This window comes from Mus caroli, chromosome X (assembly GCF_900094665.2).
Source record: "Mus caroli chromosome X, CAROLI_EIJ_v1.1, whole genome shotgun sequence".
NCBI classification, from domain to species: Eukaryota; Metazoa; Chordata; class Mammalia; order Rodentia; family Muridae; genus Mus; species Mus caroli.
The window spans coordinates 110,475,500-110,483,410 of record NC_034589.1 but is presented as its reverse complement, the minus strand read 5'-3'; the positions used below and the strand labels follow the sequence as shown (position 1 = coordinate 110,483,410).

The 7,911-nt window shown below is 36.9% G+C and overlaps 1 pseudogene; it reads left to right on the top strand.

The window, feature by feature from the left end:
* The first annotated feature begins 871 nt into the window (after positions 1-871).
* On the top strand, positions 872-1,765 carry LOC110286881 (annotated as a pseudogene).
* Positions 1,766-7,911: the final 6,146 nt, after the last annotated feature.

Sequence of the window (7,911 nt, the reverse complement as noted above, 5' to 3'; positions counted from 1 at the left end):
GTAATTTATATCCTTCTTAAGTTACTCTAACATCTTCATGAGATATAATTTTTAGATCTGAATCTTGCTTTTCAGGTGGGTTGGTATATCCAGTGCTTGCTTTGGTGGGAGAACTAGTTCTGATGTTGCCAAGAAGTACTGGTTTCTGATGCTTAAGCTCTTTTCATTGTCTCTCTCCATCTTTTTATCTCTGGTGTTACCTGCACTTGCTGTCTCTGACTAGAGCCTGTCCCTCTTCTGAGTCTGGTTGTGTTGAACCCCCTTGGGTCAAACTCTCCCTGGGTATGGGAGGGGGTCTGGAGGGTCTGTTCTGTGAGCCTGGCTATGTGAGAAAACCCTAGGTTCGAGTTGTCTCTGGATATGTGTGGTGTGGAGAGTGTGCTGGAGCATAAGATGCAAACCAGAAGGAACATGTGTCTCCAGCTTGGGGAGAGTTCCTGTGTCCTCTGGTCCTCAGGGGCCCCAGTTAGCTGTAGAATTGAGGCAGGGTTGCAGCCTCATTTGTGATCCTGGGTGGTTCAGAACTCCTGGAGCTCAAGCTGTCTCTGGGTGTGAAGGAAGTGGGTTGGGATCTGGAGCACAGTATGTTGATATTAGTCATAAATTTCAAGATACCTAACAAACTCAAAGAAGCCAAATAACAAGGACAGGAAAAAGAGGACATTTGTATCTTTCTCAGAAAAGGAAACAAAGTGCTGGAGCCACTGTTGCCGAGCCCAGGCCACACTGCTTCTGCTTGCCCATCACTCCCATCATGCACTAGTGGTCTCAAAAATTCAAAGTCCAAGATAGCAACCCTTAAGGACCAGCTGATTGTGAATCTCCTTAAGGAAGAACAGGTTCCTCAGAACAAGTTGGGGTTGGTGCTGTTGGCATTGTTTGTGTCATGAGTATCTTAATGAAGGACTTCGCAGAGGAGCTTGCCCTTGTTGATGTCATGGAAGACAAACTAAAGGGTGTGATGATGGATCTCCAGCATGACAGCATTTTCCTTAAAACACCAAAAATTGTCTCTAGCACAGACTATTGTGTAACTGCAAACTTCAAGCTGGTCATCATCACAACTCAGGCCCATGAGCAAGAGGGAGAGAGCCGACTCAATGTGGTCCAGAGGAATGTGAATATCTTCAAGTTCATCCTTCCGAACATTGTGAAGTACAGTCCACACTGCAAGCTGCTTATTGTCTCATATCCAGTGGCAACCTTGACCTATGTGGCTTGGAAAATTAGTGGCTTTCCCAAAAGCCAAGTTATTGGAAGTGGTTGCAATCTGGATTCAGCTCGGTTCCTTTATCTGATGGAAGAAGGCTGGGAGTTCACCCACTGAGCTGCCACGTCTGGTTCTGGGAGAACATGGAGCCTCCAGTGTGCCTGTGTGGAATGGTGTGAATGTTGCCGGTATCTCCCTGAAGTCTCTGATCCCAGAACTGGGCACTGATGCAGACAAGGAGCAGTGGAAGGAGGTTCACAAGCAGGTGGTAAACAGTGTGTATGAGGTGTGTATGAAAGGTCCTGGGCCATTGGCCTCTCTGTGGCAGACTTGGCCGAGAGCATAATGAAGAACCTTAGGTGGGTGCATCCCATTTCTACCATGATTAAGGGTCTCTATGGAATCAATGATGATGTCTTCTTCAGTGTCCCATGTATTCTGGGACAAAATGGAATCACGGATGTTGTGAAGGTGACACTGACTCCTGAAGAAGAGGCCCGCCTAAAGACAAGTGCAGATACCCTCTGGGTAATCCAAAAGGAGCTGCAGTTCTAAAGTCTTCCCAGTGTCCTAGCACTTTACTGTCAAGGTTGCAGCAGTGTCTCTAGGGAGACCACACTCTTCTCATCTGAGCCGTGGTTAGTATAATGGTGTTGAGGTAGTGTGGGGAAACATCTCAGTTCCCACAGCTCTGCCCTGCTGCCAAGTAGTACTTGTGTAGTGGTAACCTGATTAGTGTGACAGTCCCACTGTCTCCAAGACACACTACCAACTGTGAAGGCTTCAATTATCCTGTAAGCCTGCTGCATTGCTGCCCTATGCATCCTCAACAAACATGCTTAGGCCAACAAGTTCCCAGTTAGTCATAATCTCGCTCCAGTGTTTATGTCCATTATATATATCTTGTGCATAAATGTTCTATAGGATATTTTATGTATTATATGTGTCTGTAGTGTGCATTGCAATATTATGTGAAACGTAAGATCTGCATACGGATGATGGAACCAACCACTCAATTGTCATTCCAATGAAAACACCAAATAAACCTTGATCAGTGAAAAAAAAAAAAAGGAATGGAAACAAAATTTATAGCAGAGTTTGAAAGAGGAGTGGAGTAAAGAAATGATACCCCTAATCATAAATGGATAAAAAGGTATATTTCTTAGAAAATAATAATTTTAGCACAAAAAGGTTTATAACAAGGACCTAATTATAGTTGAACCACCTCAAACTCAAGTTAAAATCTAATTTCTAGTGCAAAAACTCAAAGAAAAAATACTTTATAACATACTTCAACAACAATGACTCTTGAATGGAATAAAATTTTCCCCATGAAATTTAGCCATTTTGCCATTTTGCTTTCTGCCCTGCAGAATCATATTTTTTTACAAACCAAATTATAAGGGCACAGGCAAACATATTGGAAGTAATACATAGCCTTACCAGACAAAGAAACTAAGCACTGAAATTCTCATTTTGTGTCTCAAAGAGGAAAATTAAATATATTTAGATTCAATTTATGTCTATATTATTACCACTTCATCACTTATTTCATAGAATTAGGTTGTTAAGCACATAGAGATAACCCACTCACCTTTGATCCCAAAAGTATTGTTTCTGATATTGTTCTACTAGTAGATGATGTTCATTCATCTTAGAACAATAATACACTAACCAGTTTAGGTGCTGTTAGTCCTTCAACAGCTATTCATGGAGTCTAAGTGTTTTGAGATACAAGACGTTTCTTCAAGATTTCAAAGCCAGTTTTAGAAGAAATTAGTCTACCTGATTATAAAGATTAGTTTGCAGTGTCCTGGGATCACTTTTCAGCATGAAGTATTTTGAATTTATTCTGAAGTTCTAAAGTCTTCTTCCCATTATATTAATAATGCAAACCTAAATCTAGTTTCTGTTATATAAATTTCCTGAATCTTTACCTAGGAGGCACATACCAGCCTCATGCCTCAGACTTCCTTTGAAATCACCATGGCATCTTCTGTGCTTTACTTTCTACTTGGGAATAATCTTATTGGTCTTCCTTTAGTGTGTCTAATTAACTTTTCTTTAAGGATGAATTTATAAGCCTATTATATTTAAGAGATGGCAGAGAAAATAGTTCCTAGCCACATATAGTATACTACCCCATAATTCACTTATGCAAAAGAAATATAATTATTTTACATAAAATCAGCTCAATAATATTAGTTTCTGTCTTCAACTTTTCATTCTTTCATCACTACCTACGTTCTGTCTAATGATAGTTCATGTTAATGTGTTAATTTTTGAATGCTCTACTAGACTATGTTTTCCATTATGGCATGATCTTAATTTGGTTATAAAATATCCTGATAGTAAAGTTTTATTCAACAATTTATTTGCCATCAAGCTTTTATCCTAAGCCTCTGAAACTGTTGACTTCTGCCTAAACTGATTTGCACACTTACTTTTAAATGCATATTTGATTGTGAAGCTGCATGAAGCAGCCATGTAAAGAAGAATCTCAAAAACTTATTTTCCACATACTCTTTACTTAGTTTGCTCATGAGCACATACCTTGTTTCTCCTTCTCTTTTTGAGGTACTTATGATTAATTCCAGAGCTTCACACAAGCTAGGCAATTCCTCTCTCCATCACTGAGTTTCATTCCATCTCTCATCCCAACTTTGTTCTTTTTGTCAAGCAAATTTTTTATCATGAGCAATCTACCTCAGTGTTTTTTCAGGTAATTGTAGATCAAGTTTCCCTTTAAGTGTTCCAAATTTCTCCCAAGTAAGGAGTATAATAATATGAAAATTATTGTATCTCAATATTTAGTAGTATTTTCCCAAGCATTTTGAATTGGTTTCCTATTAGAAAATGTATTAGAAATATATTTTATCAAAAACTGTTTAAAATCCCATAATAATCTCACTAGACACAGAAATCGAAAATACATTCATGATGAAAAAGCTAAGAATATTAAGAAATTTCTATAACTTGAAAAGGCTTTCTGTGAAAAGAGTACAATTACCAATATATTTTTTACTTCACAAATAAGAAAAACATATCCACTGTGATTACATCCATTTAATACTGGATAGTAGAGTCCATGAGGACAGAGCAGAACAAAGAAAAACAAATGAAAATTGCATATTTGTTTTGGTAAAAAAGTAATAGCATCTTTTTAAAAAGGCTAAGATATCTTTGTCCTGGAATATACAAAAGAAAAATACTCTAAGTACATCAAAACAAGAAAACACCTCATGAAATTTAAACAAAACAAGTAGCATGACGAAAGACAGTAAAGAAGAAATTCAATGTTTTAGTGAGTATTTAAAATCTAATGTTAAGAAAACAATTTCATTGTTAGTTGTTATAACATTAAAGGAGTAAATCCTTCAAAATTAACAAAAGAATAATTAGACAACTGCTAAGCATTGTTAAAAGACATTTTGTGAGCCGGGCGTGGTGGCGCACGCCTTTAATCCCAGCACTCGGGAGGCAGAGGCAGGCAGATTTCTGAGTTCAAGGCCAGCCTGGTCTACAGAGTGAGTTCCAGGGCAGCCAAGGCTACACAGAGAAACCCTGCCATGAAAAACCAAATAAATAAATAAGTAAATAAATAAATAAATAAATAAATAAATAAATAAATAAATAAATAAAGACATTTTGTATGTTCTCTTATACAATAAAATAACCTATGTGTGCATGTGTGGGTGTATGTGTATGCATGTTTGTATGTGTACATCTCTCTATATGCACTAAAACTTAAGTATTAGAATAGTTATAGTTGTACTTACCTTAATATATAATGAAACTATAAATTATACAGGTGCTTATCAATATCACAAAATGTAAATAATAATCATGATAATAAATCACTTATAAGAAGTTGACTTCAAAAGTCACATTCTTAAGTAAAATAATTCATAAAATAAATATACTATAATATACATATAGAATAGTAAATTCACATACAATATTTTATATAAGAACCATGATTAGAAACTAAAAACAATTCTTAATAAAGTGCAGAAAAATAGTTTAGTCTCATTTCGAACAATTCTGAAAACTATTTATTCATATGAAATTGAAAACAAATCCCTGAGACCTGAAATAAAAAATAAAGTAGTTGCTTCAATTCAGTCCACTTGCACTCAAGTGTCACAGAAACTGTCACCCAGGACTATCAATCTGTCTCTATTCATCAAGTGAGTGTTTTATCTGTTCTGTGACAGCATTAAAGCTAAATCATTTCATCCACCTGCAACAATGATTCACCCTACCACTATTGTGCTTCTAAGCAAGGACATATGCAAGGATCAACTTCAGGAAAATGGGGAATCAGAGCAAAATTTGCCATTCAATTGAAGATCAAAGGAAATTAATTTGTCTCAAAAATAGGTTGTTTCATATAAATCTACAGTAATATCCTTTAATATACTATAGCTATGAATTGAGTATGAGCTTTACTCAAATATGGGAAAAGAATCAGGCAATTTTATGTTATCTGGAGATAGTCTTATTCTATTTGAATAGAGTAAATTTAGTATCTCCTAGGCATATAACACATATTCAGAAAAAATATCTGTGATAGAAGGCATCTATTGATTAATCCATCCAACCACCATCCATTTATCTAAATTTACGTATCTATGTATTTGTCTATATAAACTTTTTCTAGCTCATACTTTTGCCCAAAATAAGTTCAAAATATAAAATAATAATACAATGTAAAAAAGTCTGTATTGGATAGAAGAAAAAGCAAATCATTAGTTTTACCCAGATATGAACACTATGAACTACAATAAGGACTGACTTGGCAAGCCATGTCCATTTGGAACTACAGTGACACAAATATCATTTAAGTAACTAACCACTTTCTCATTGCATTTAAGTCTCACTTCACAAAATGAACTTCATATTTGTTACCAATATTGATGCTAAAATCCTATGGATATATTCATAGACTTCAGAGTTGAACACAATAATATTAATCTTCAAACCAGACATACATTAAACTTAATCTTGATGACTTGTGATTTTATCTGAAGAATAGATAATTACAATTCTCCTTATAGAGGCTTCTCTTTGTAGTGCACAGTAATTAACCCAGAGTCCCACAATTTGCCAAGGTGCAGAAAATAATAAACAAAAGAATATTCATCCTTAAATGGGACATTTATATAACATACTCTTCTCCAAAGCATGAAACATTGTTATGAAAGAGGAGGCAGAATGCTAGTAAGAGCCAGAGACAGTGAATGACTACAACAAAACAATATCTTCTAGGAAGAACATGGAGGTGCATGTATAAATTCACACAGATTATAACAAAAAGTGCAAATCTGTGCAAGCTCAAGACCCACCTTATCCAAGAGACAGGTATATATGATGTCCCACCTCTAGCCTACAGAAAGAGTTAATTTTCGATGAGTATATCCATGGTAAGTCCAAAACAAACCAATGGAAGACCATTTAAGACTATATGTACAGAACACATAGACTTTATAAATGTGCAGAAATATGATCAAAGACAAATTGTTCACTTGTTTCCAGACTTTAGGAGCTTTTATTTCTAGTATTTTCTGCCATTAGGGTTTATTACACAAAATTGTGATTTTTATTTTTAATATTTTTTATTACATCTTTTCCACAATTACATTTCCAATGCTATCCCAAAAGTCCCCCATACCCTCCCCCACCCACTTCCCTAAACACCCATTCCCATTTTTTTTGGCCCTGGCATTCCCCTGTACTGGGGCATATAAAGTTTGCATGTCCAAAGGCCCTCTCTTTCCAGTAATGGCCGACTAGGCCATCTTTTGATACATATGCAGCTAGAGTCAAGATCTCCGGGGTATTGGTTAGTTCATAATGTTGTTCCACCCATAGGGTTGCAGATCCCTTCAGCTCCTTGGGTACTGTCACCAGCTCCTCCATTGGGGGCCCTGTGATCCATCCACTAGCTGATTGTGAGCATCCACTTCTGTGTTTGCCAGGCCCTGGCATAGTCTCACAAGAGACAGCTATATCTGGGTCCTTTCTGCAAAATCATGCTAGAGTATGCAATGGTGTCAGTGTTTGGAAGCTAATTGTGGGGTGGATCCCTGGATAAGGCAGTCTCTAGATGGTCCATTCTTTTGTCACAGCTCCAAACATTGTCTCTGTAACCCCTTCCATGGGTGTTCTGTAACCAATTCTAAGGAGGGAGATAGTGTCCACACTTCAGGCTTCATTCTTCTTGAGTTTCATGTATTTAGCAAACTGTATCTTATACCTTGGGTATCCTAAGTTTTCGGTTAATATCCACTTATCAGTGAGTACATATTGAGTGAGTTCCTTTGTGATTGTGTTACCTCACTCAGGATGATGCTCTCCAGGTCCATCCATTTGGCTAGGAATTTCATAAATTCATTCTTTTTAATAGCTGAGTAGTACTCCATTGTGTAAATGTACCATATTTTTTGTATCCATTCCTCTGTTGTGGGGCATCTGGGTTCTTTCCAGCTTCTGGCTATTATAAATAAAGCTGCTATGAACATAGTGGAGCATGTGTCTTTTTACCTATTGGGACATCTTCTGGATATATGCCCAGAGGGTTATTGCTGGATCCTCCAGTAGTACTATGTCCATTTTTCTAAGGAACCACCAGACTGATTTCCAGAGTGGTTTGAAATCCCACCAACAATGGAGGAGTGTTCCTCTTTCTCCACATCCTC